Raw genomic sequence first — 12,458 nt, forward strand, 5'->3', positions numbered from 1 at the left:
CTGAACACACAGTTTAGAGGCGTTTAACTGGAGAGATATCAGTGTTTGGGTCTATGTTCTGAGGTCAGGTGGTAGAATGCTCACGTTTCCACACACTGTCAATCTGTCAATTTGACTCAACCACACCCACATTCTATTAATAACTACTATTCAGAATGTTTTTTTCCTGAACTTTAACTTTGGTTACACTATATAATAACTGCACGCTATGAAGCGTTAGTTAAGTATGAGTAAACACTTTATTCATCATTTATAAAGCATTGATCCACACTTTATAAAAGATGGATTCACCATTTGTAAATGAAGTTTTATATAATGCTTCATAGCATGCAGTTATCATAAAGTGTTATCGTTTATTTTAGTGTGTCTGTAATATTTGGTCATGTTAAAGGCTGCAGTGGCCCAGAGAAGTCTCTCTCTAGTCCTATTGCTCAGTAACACTTTATAATAACTGCACGCTATGGAGCATTATATAATACTTCATTTACAAATGGTGAATCCATCATTTATAAAGTGTGGAACAATGCTTTATAAATGTTTTCTCATACTTAACTAATGCTTCATAGCGTGCAGTTATTATAAAGTGTTACTGTAACTTTGATTGTAGCTCATTTAATTATGGATATTTAATGTCACAGAAATATTTCACAGGATAAAAAAAAAATGTTCAGGGGCATTTAAGCATATTTAAAATATGCAAGAACACTCAAAGTCAACACTCATAAGCAGATTTAAAGTCTAGACATTAGAATGTTCATTTTGATCTTAAACACCCAGCTGAATTGATCAATCTGACTTTTATAATTTACCAGTACTTTAAGAAACAACTAAAATATAACTAAAGCTATTTTATTTATCCAACTGTATACAATTATGCCAAAATCCATTCTTCACAATGGAAAGTATTTTTGTCAAACATATCATACATTGTAATGTCTATTAGCATCTTTTCTGTTTCATAGTTTAAATATATTATTGTTGCTCCAGTATCTCAAACACTGTTTGGATTGGCTCTTTAATGAAAGAAAAGTGTCCGGAGATCTGAACAGGAAGGTACACGTGTTGTGGACACACTGCTGATCAAAGACTGGCTTAAAATAGGGCAAGGAATATTGGAGTCATTATGTATGGATTATGTAATAACCAACATTATATATGTATTTATATGTATAAAATTATTCTATTTTATAGTATGATTGATTATGTTGTGAGATTACTCTCTTTGGGATGAGTACACCATATGACTTTGATGGTGTCTAAGTATGTTATCATTGAAAGTTCTAACATTTTCATGTATTGCCATCGGGGCCTCTAAGGAAAGGAATCATTTGGATGTGAAACAGAGCTCATGTTTGCTGTTGACCCGAAAGAGCCATTTAAGAGATTGAGGCACAGAGTTGTTGTTGTTTTGGGCAACAAGGACAGTAATAGTAGCATTTAATTGAGTGATGAAGTTGTCTGAATCAATTGAAAAAGCAGAGAGTAAAACACAAACAAGCTTACCTCGATTTGATACGAGCATTATTGTTTTGTCTTTTTTTTTTACTAAAAAGTATTATTTCAGCCAACGTACATGCAGCAGGTAAGTAGGTAAGTATGCAAGTCAGTCATCTCTGCCAAGAGAGCCAGATACAACACAGTTGTTTGAACATTTTATTGAATCCATCTGATGATTAATCCATTGTGAAATATCTCTGCTTCTCAGCTTCACAGCCCAAATCAAGCTGGCTTAAATGCCACTCGCATCACAGGGCTGAAGGTGAAAGTATCCCAGGAATCCTGTGATTTAAACTGCTATTTTTAGACCGATGTATCCCCGCGGACTCTCGAGATAGCGAGAGCAAAACACAGCGTTTCCCTCCGCACTCCTAGACCCTACAAAGTTTTCCATGATGTCATGTGTGGTGCAGGAGTGAGACTAATTGAAGAGGCAGATGAACATAAACTGGAATCGCCTCTAATTCAGCCATTCATTGAATCGTCTTATTCTTCCAAACAGCCTGTAGACGTCAGGGACGAGGGCAACAAAACAAGTGTTCCTACCAAAGACTCCAAACACAGAAGATAAGACTGTCACGAATAAAGTAGACACCCAGAATGTAGACATCTTTAAGTCAGCAGGCAGTCCTAACACTGCCTATACACTGTCTATACACTGTCTATATACTGTCTATACACTGTCTATATACTGTCTATATAATACACTGTCTATATACTGTCTATACACTGTCTATATACACTGTCTATATACTGTCTATTTACACTGTCTATATACTGTCTATATACTGTCTATTTACACTGTCTATATACTGTCTATATACACTGTCTATTTACACTGTCTATATACTGTCTATATACTGTCTATATACACTGTCTATATACTGTCTATATACTGTCTATATACACTGTCTATTTACACTGTCTATATACTGTCTATATACTGTCTATATACACTGTCTATATACTGTCTATTTACACTGTCTATATACACTGTCTATATACTGTCTATTTACACTGTCTATATACACTGTCTATATACACTGTCTATATACACTGTCTATATACACTGTCTATATACTGTCTATATACACTGTCTATATACACTGTCTATATACACTGTCTATATACACTGTCTATATACTGTCTATTTACACTGTCTATATACACTGTCTATATACACTGTCTATATACACTGTCTATATACTGTCTATACACTGTCTATATACACTGTCTATATACTGTCTATTTACACTGTCTATATACACTGTCTATATACTGTCTATTTACACTGTCTATATACACTGTCTATATACTGTCTATTACACTGTCTATATACACTGTCTATATACACTGTCTATTACACTGTCTATATACTGTCTATACACTGTCTATTATACACTGTCTATATACTGTCTATTTACACTGTCTATATACACTGTCTATATACTGTCTATTACACTGTCTATATACACTGTCTATATAACTGTCTATTACACTGTCTATATACACTGTCTATTATACACTGTCTATATACTGTCCTATTATACACTGTCTATATACACTGTCTATATACCTGTCTATATACACTGTCTATATACACTGTCTATATACACTGTCTATTTACACTGTCTATATACACTGTCTATATACACTGTCTATATACTGTCTATACACTGTCTATATACACTGTCTATATACTGTCTATTTACACTGTCTATATACTGTCTATATACACTGTCTATATACACTGTCTATATACTGTCTATATACTGTCTATATACACTGTCTATTTACACTGTCTATATACTGTCTATATACTGTCTATATACACTGTCTATATACTGTCTATTTACACTGTCTATATACACTGTCTATATACTGTCTATTTACACTGTCTATATACACTGTCTATATACTGTCTATTTACACTGTCTATATACACTGTCTATTTACACTGTCTATATACACTGTCTATATACACTGTCTATTTACACTGTCTATATACACTGTCTATATACTGTCTATTTACACTGTCTATATACACTGTCTATATACACTATCTATATACTGTCTATTTACACTGTCTATATACACTGTCTATATACACTGTCTATATACACTGTCTATATACTGTCTATACACTGTCTATATACACTGTCTATATACTGTCTATTTACACTGTCTATACACTGTCTATATACTGTCTATATAATACACTGTCTATATACACTGTCTATATACACTGTCTATATACTGTCTATACACTGTCTATATACACTGTCTATTTACACTGTCTATATACACTGTCTATACACTGTCTATATACTGTCTATATACTGTCTATTTACACTGTCTATATACACTGTCTATATACAGTCTATATAATACACTGTCTATATACACTGTCTATATACACTGTCTATATACTGTCTATATAATACACTGTCTATATACACTGTCTATATACTGTCTATATAATACACTGTCTATATACACTGTCTATATACACTGTCTATATACTGTCTATATAATACACTGTCTATATACACTGTCTATACACTGTCTATATACACTGTCTATATACACTGTCTATATACACTGTCTATATACAGGCAGAAATATGAATAACTATTTCTAACATTTCTAATAGATTGTTGAAATAGTCCATCACCAATTTATAGATTTTGATCATACTTTTATTTGTATTAATTCATCCTTCAGAAACGCCTTTTAAACCCATTTTATCAGCCAGCTAAGTCAACAGTGAGTGTAGAACATGTACATAATCTAAATTTGGCTTCTAGACTTTGGCCTTGTCACCACCCAACAAGAACCTGACCTCACAGAGCCGGGGTGGGGGCTCAGGATGAAGCTGGAGTGGCCCGGTGACTGAACCAACCTGGAGGCTTCGCTCCATTTCGGTCACGCATGCACATGCACACACACACACACACACACACAGACGCGCACGTGTGTGTGTGTGTGTGTGTGTGTGTGTAAGAAACAGAAGAGTTAAGGTTGGTTGTTGGCCAGCAGGAGCTAAGTTTATTTTGGTTTCTCATCACAGAGCGTTCTCTCTGTTGGTGATCCTTATTCATTATACGTTTCTGCTTTTATTGATATACTTTTGTGAACAGTAACTGGTGGTAATGACTCCGCTACCAGATTCCTAGAGCTGTATAAGAGTCCACTTGATGGCATCAGGAACACCATATTGCATTGGAGGTGTTCTGGTGTACTGGTCTTACTCCTTTTGGATTGGGCAGTATTCCTCAAAAAAAAAACTTGTTTTCCTCATCTTTGCTTTCCTATTTCCATGAGCTTGTCAATGAAAAATGTATTTTGAAATAATCTTTTTATTTACCATCACTGTACCAGGCATAATAGAGAGGCAGGGAAGAAATTAAACAATGCTATATATGTGTCCTTGATTTAAAATCATTCTGATGTTCTCTGATTGATCTCTATCTGGATCGTCTTTGGGTCTCAAACTTTTTAATGAACAAGTCTCAGTACATGCGGTCACTGGGTTTAACATGAAAGCAGAGATTTAGCTGATACGGTTCTGGGCAACGCTCTTTTCATTTAGTCAAATGAGAGCGCAGGAGAGGTCCGAGTGGGTAAGAGCATTGTTTGGCAGCTCAGAACTCCCTAACACCTGCAGTAAAAACAACTCTTATTGCTCAAGTCTGGCTATTTGTGCAGCACCACGTGGATTCCACACTGATTTGAAGGTGGTCAGAGTTGTGGAGATTACTCTCATCTGGAGGAGATTAGTCAGTGATGCTGAAAGACATGATCAGCCCGACACTTGATCATTTCATGTAGTTTGACATCAGCCCCGTGCAGCTCGCTCTGCTTTTCATCAGAGGAAATGGACTTAGCTGTCTGATTATAGACAATCATGCAGCATAGCTTTAACGACATGCCCAAAGACCTGAAATTAATGTTATTACAGATATTACTGTGGACATGATAAAAACGTTCTATAAATACAGCGAGACACAAATGTTTACCTTACTATCCTCATTATCTAAAGCGTTTTCGGCAGACCTGCCAGGCGTTCTATCTTAGCCGCGATCAGCAAAAAACCTCAACGCCATAACAGAAAACAGCATTTTAGCAACAGGTGGAATGTGGACCGTTTTTTCCTGCTGTTGTTTTTAGCTCCTAATTCATCCATGAAATTACTCACATGTTCATTCATCATCCGAGCGAAGCCGAGAGCAACAGGCCCCGAGACGAGAATCAGTTGATGGATAGAACATTTCTGAGGGTAAATATTAACTCAGTCCACACGGGCAGTAAACAGATTTATTATTTATCAAACCAGTCTGTGTGATGTGATGAAAAAGTATGAAATAATAATAATAATGCATTTAATTTATATAGCGCTTTTCATATAAAAATAAAAAATACAAATAAATATTTGTATTCAATAGGAAGTTTAAAAAGAATAGAAACCCAAGGCCCGTTTGTAGTGCCGACCCGAGTTTGTAATTGGTTTCATTTTTAGTTATACTACAGTAAAAGTTATTGAAAGGTGGACCAGGGTTCTGTGAGCTCAGACACATAAATAAATCTGTTACCGTTGTTGCAAAAAGCTGCACACATCCTCATGCCAAGTGCACTGTTGACTGGACATTGATGGCTGATTCTTTTTTTTGGGGTTGTAAGCTTTGAAATATTCGCCTTCCTGGGCCAAGTGCTGTTCACCTATCTGGAATGTACAGTTAAAATTGCTTTGCAGCTAATATAAATACAGGCCACGGCTGTTGTAGTGCAGAGAGATGGCAGGCCCTTGTGTGGAGTGCAAGCAACTCTTAGTCACGGCTCTTCCAGTGAAGTAAAAGGTGGCCGTGTTAGCTTTTATGTTGATAAATCTGTACGTGAGCGTGTGTGTTCTGCTGCTGCCCTCCATCACTGACAAGTAATTAAGAAGATGAAGTCACCATTAAGAACACATCACTGCGTCTCAGTGAGTCTCCATTTCTCTGGTTAGGTACGTTCAGAGCCCAAAATGTTCCATTTCAAAAAGAAAATGAAGTCATTATTAAATGCATAATCACATGAATACATTGTGTCAAGTACAACCAACAATTTGGTTTTATTTGTACACTTTAAAAGATACATTATTTAAACTTGACACATCATTCTGAAATTTTCTATGGAGCCAAATTGGTGTTTAATTGGCAAAATGGCACTTTAATTTAATGTCACATTGTATTTCATAATGTCACTTAACAGCAGAGTTGTTACTAGTCACATGTCCCCTGCCTCACTTAAATCAGCTACATTTAAATAATTAATTTAAGAGCAAACCTCTGACCCAGTTGTCTATGTACACAAACTACCAGCCCAACGTACTGTGTCCTCTCCTATACTACTGCAAAAGTTACCTGTGACAATTCCAGAATTAGTTGGTCCAGCCAAGGCAACAAGAGGGTGAGAGTCCCCAAACCAAACAGCTCATTGTAAATCCTCCTTACGAATAGTTGCATCAACAGACAGAATATGGGTATATGACAGCCACACCTCCCACCAAGCAAAGACAACATTTCAGAATCCTACACAACATGCACAGACACACACAGACCTACACACACACACACAGACACTGTTAGCAGTGTGTGCATATTAATGACCCTGTGTTACCAAATGAACCATATCATAAAATACAGAGGCAGCAGCAGAATAATATTAGTTGGCAAATGTGAGTATATATACTGTATAAGGTTTTCAAATTTAGACTATATTTTCATTGGAATGGTTTTTTCTACCTAGAAGAAGGTGTCCCAACCAACCCTTCCCACTGACCACACTGGCCTTACCCAATTCAAGCGGAGTTAGTAATGTGATTAATGGGACATGATTGTATCCAGAAGGAGAGAGGGGAGAGGAGCTCAGTGTATCCTAAGATGTCCCACAGCAGTTTAGGCCAAGAGCAGCATATCTAGCTATAAACCTGAACCAGCCCTAACTATAAACCAGAGCCAGCCCTAACTAAAAACCAGAGCCAGCCCTAACTATAAACCTGAACCAGCCCTAACTATAAACCAGAGCCAGCCCTAACTATAAACCAGAGCCAGCCCTAACTATAAACCAGAGCCAGCCCTAACTATAAACCAGAGCCAGCCCTAACTATAAACCTGAACCAGCCCTAACTATAAACCAGAGCCAGCCCTAACTATAAACCAGAGCCAGCCCTAACTATAAACCAGAGCCAGCCCTAACTATAAACCAGAGCCAGCCCTAACTATAAACCAGAGCCAGCCCTAACTATAAACCAGAGCCAGCCCTAACTATAGGCTAGGCAAGGCCAGTTTATTTATAGAGCACAATTCGTACACAAAGCAATTCAAAGTGCTTTACAGCTACATACAATTACAAAAAGGCAAATAAAATAAATAAAAACAATCATTAATTAATTATATTAAAAGCGAAGAGTGCATATCAAATTCTTTCAGTTGTCAAATAGAACCGTTTTCAGCCTGGATTTAAACATTGTCAGAGTTGATGCCTGTCTCACATCTTCTGGAAGACCGTTCCAGATTTTAGCATAAAAGTGAAACGCAGCCTCTCCGTGTTTAGTCCTGACTCTGGACCAGCAGGAGACCACTCACTGAGCTTCTCAGAGCTCGAGATGGTTCATCTGGCTCTAACATGTCACACATGTACGTTGGTGCTAGACCATGAAGACATTTGTACACAAGCAGAGCTGATTTAAAGTCTATTCTCCGAGCAACAGGAAGCCAGTGCAAAGACCTGAGCACTGGACTAATATGGTCGTATTTCCTGGTTCTAGTCAGGACTCGAGCAGCAGCGTTCTGGATGTACTGCAGCTGTCTTACAGCTCGTTTAGAGAGCCCAGTGCTGTAGGAGCCGCTGTGGTCGAATCCCTCGCTGGGGCCTTGGGTGGCGAGGGAGGAGCCCTTCTCTCGCTCCTCTCTTCTCTCGGTGGCAGCACGGGATCTGGTCTAGACCTTTTCTGATGCCTCAGAGCGTGGAGGAGGTTATCTGTCAGTCGTCTCACTCCACCTCTGTTCAGGTGTGGGCCTTTTCCTTTAAACAGATCGCCTCTTTGCCAGAAATAATTGAAGTTGTCAATGAAGTGCAGTCCTCTGGATTCACAGACTTTGGACAGCCATGTTTCTGTTATCCACAGCACCCACGTGCACAATCAGCTGTTTCACCCCTTGGTGTTTTGACACTTCCTCAGGAAGTATTTTTGTGATGTCAGAGACACTTGGATAGCTGCAAGTAGCTGTTCTGTTTATGTTTATATTAGATATGGCTCCGCCTCCAAGCACAAGAGTATCTTTGACCTTGACACTCGGCAGTTATTCTATCGATCTGCTGCTTTGTACTGGCTTCATGGTTCTCAGTGGTTTTATAGTTTCCTCTCTGTTTGTAATACTCAGTCACATTTGGCTCTGACAGTGGTAAAAATCTGTTCGTCAACTTTATTCCGGGTGATGTTACGTATCCTCCATTGATACCAACATTGTGACTTCGCTTCGGCTTAGCACCAAGTCCATTATAAGTGTCTTAATACCCTAAATATAAACCTGAGCCAGCCCAAACTATAAACCTGAGCCAGCACTAACTATAAACCTGAACCAGCCCTAACTATAAACCTGAACCAGGCCTAACTATAAACCTGAGCCAGGCCTAACTATAAACCTGAACCAGCCCTAACTATAAACCTGAACCAGCCCTAACTATAAACCTGAGCCAGCACTAACTATAAACCTGAACCAGCCCTAACTATAAACCTGAACCAGGCCTAACTATAAACCTGAGCCAGCCCTAACTATAAACCTGAACCAGGCCTAACTATAAACCTGAGCCAGCCCAAACTATAAACCTGAACCAGCCCAAACTATAAACCTGAACCAGCCCTAACTATAAACCTGAGCCAGCACTAACTATAAACCTGAACCAGGCCTAACTATAAACCTGAACCAGCCCTAACTATAAACCTGAGCCAGGCCTAACTATAAACCTGAACCAGCCCTAACTATAAACCTGAACCAGGCCTAACTATAAACCTGAGCCAGCCCAAACTATAAACCTGAACCAGCCCTAACTATAAACCTGAGCCAGCACTAACTATAAACCTGAACCAGCCCTAACTATAAACCTGAACCAGCCCTAACTATAAACCTGAGCCAGGCCTAACTATAAACCTGAACCAGCCCTAACTATAAACCTGAGCCAACCCTAAATATAAACCTGAGCCAACCCTAAATATAAACCTGAGCCAGGCCTAACTATAAACCTGAGCCAACCCTAACTATAAGTGCTATCAAAGAGTAATGTCTTAAGTCTACTCTTACATGTGGTGACTGAGCTGTAACATGAAGTGTTAAAGCTCTTTAAGTGGTTGGAAGATGATAAATGTGTAGAATTAGATAATGGATGGATGAAGTGTCCCAACCAACCCCTTTGTCACCCAATAATATAAATAAAATTAGAATGATGAAATAACAGTTTATGATATGATAAAGAGTTGAGTTTTAATAAGATACTCCATTACTTCACAAGTTAAGGGTGCAGTTATAGGATTGCACACAATTCAATAAACACATTTGAGCTCCATATTTAGGGAGCAGGAATGGCATTGTACAATCTCATTGGTTGCCTCGCATTTGGACAGTTTTTAGGAGGGAAAATAGATGTTATTATGATTTTATGGCTTTTATTATTATGAAAAGGATTTTCAGATTTGAAGCTACTGTCCACTGGAAACAAAAACTCAGCTGGGCGGCTATTCAACTTTCCGTGATTGTCGCTAATATGCACTGTGGATATGAGCAAGGACAAATGTAATATAGAGGGAATTAAAGGGCTTACTCCAGAAGCTTCCATTCAAAGTTTTCATTATTCCTTAGAGTCTTCAATTAAAGGAGTGCCCTCTTTCATCTGTCACCACAGATACCAGCCATATTTATTATAAAAGCTTTAAAAGCTTCTCCGGAATTAGTGTGGATAGAGTAACACACATTGAGGGAGACAGGAAAAAGAAAGTCCACACAGTTTATCATTTGCACTGGAGGTATCTATAATCAGTGCACTACCACATGATTTATAGAACTCTTAGGTTCAGAACAGCACTGACAGTGATCTAATCTGTGGTCCTCTGTAATAATTCATTCATCAGCTGTTAGTCCGAGAGATAAAGACCGTCTAGGATTATCTCCAAACTCCAGAAAAGATTAGGTCATTGCATCTTGGGGGCTATTTTTAGAGCCCTTTAACTGGGGCATATTAAACAAAACGCTTAGAAATTCAATTAAGAAACCACTCGCCCACAATGACCTGAAAATAACCCAGGGTTATTCTAAAACAAAGGCTCTGCCGACCAGCCGCTGTGCCGCCTCACATGTGGTTTGGAAACAGGAGTGCTTAAAACCACAGATTCTTAGGGCTGCAGAGATTAATGAAGAGTTTCTTTTTCCAGGTGTTGTATTGTGGATACAAGAGATTTGGGTGGTGAATTTTTACCAAGGGGAGAAATCCTCACGGTAGAAATGAAAACAGTAACACAATATAGAGCTCTGATCCGGCTCACGGCTCAGATGCGAGAGCAGGAGTGCATTCCAGACCTGAGTGAAAAGCAGCCGAAAAAGACTGCCGTGGATCATTCTCTTATATCGATCACATGTACGGCATTTATGTGGATGGCAGCTCCACAGCTTCAAGGTCATATATTCCCACGGGAGCTATATTTGTGAACATGTTTTACTGGTTTTCAGAGCCCATTTACCCCTCACACTTTAAATAACACTGTCCGACAACCTGAAATATCAATGAAAGAGACATCTTCTGTCATCATCAGCACTTACCTTGGCTGTTAGTCATCTACTGTTGCTTTCATTTGCACAGATTAAAAAGGTACCACATGTGCTTTAGATTTTTATGAACAATTATTCTTCACTGCGTCAGGCTAAATGACACAGTGGAGCTTCAACATTGAACATGTTGGACTTAGTTTGCCAATCTCTTACTTCAGTATGAGGTAGAGGTGAGGACCTACTGCCATTTTGATAATTCATACAATTTATTCTTCTGGCTTCAGACAGTTCCAAAAATATTATTAAGACGTAACGGGTTGCTCCACAGACAAGGATTTGGGAAAGATGTTCTCAATGACACGGACGACTTTCACACCAAAAGCGTTGTGCAAAGTCAATGCACAGACATGAATGGATGCGAATAAAGCAAATTTTCACCCGGGCAGCGCAAATGGCGCGGTGCGAATAGAGCGAATAGCTCGAAGCGAAAAATTAGCTTCATTCGCCAAAGTTTCAATATTTCAAAAGGAAATTGGCCCAATGCTGAGTTGCGAAAGCCAATCAGCGTTGAGACGCTCCGCCCGTCATCACTGACGTCGTGCCGTTGGTGAATCTAACTGGCTGCTGCTACTCTAGTAGCGCTGGAAGCGGCAGTCATTCAGACGTAGTCGGTGAAAGTCACCGAGCTGTGTGAGCCCACGGGTGATGTTATGAACCCAAACACGAGGACGGTTGACATTTGTTGGATGTCCACAACAAGTATCAAGCAGAACTTATTAGGAAATTATAACTGTTTCCACGGCGTAAAGCCACAGAGATAAGCTACGCCCCCTCTAAGGCACGAATGAAGCAAATCACGCAAATTAAGCGAATGATGCGAATAAACCACAAATAGTCGGACGAGTAAACTCATGCGAGTAAATATATTTTCAAGTCAAGACAGTTAGTTCCAGGTGAGACGTCTACGTTCCAAGTCAAGTCTCAAGTCAAGACTTTATTCGCAACGCTTTTGGTGTGAACGCAGCATTAGATTAAAGTCCATGAGAGTCTGCCGGGTGGCTAGGCAGTGATTTGACTAGCTAGTCAAGTTAAAGTCAACCATGCTCTTCACCTTAACCAGAGCGAGAATGGGTTGATACTTGATAACATCATAGGTTTAAG

The 12,458-nt window shown here is 38.8% G+C and overlaps 1 protein-coding gene across 3 annotated transcripts in view; it reads left to right on the plus strand.

The window, feature by feature from the left end:
- Positions 1-12,458, plus strand: part of myocd (myocardin) — a 157,351-nt gene that overhangs the window by 100,088 nt on the left and 44,805 nt on the right. The gene's annotated exons all lie outside the window — the stretch shown is intronic.

This window comes from Cyclopterus lumpus, chromosome 19, assembly GCF_009769545.1.
Source record: "Cyclopterus lumpus isolate fCycLum1 chromosome 19, fCycLum1.pri, whole genome shotgun sequence".
NCBI lineage: Eukaryota > Metazoa > Chordata > Actinopteri > Perciformes > Cyclopteridae > Cyclopterus > Cyclopterus lumpus.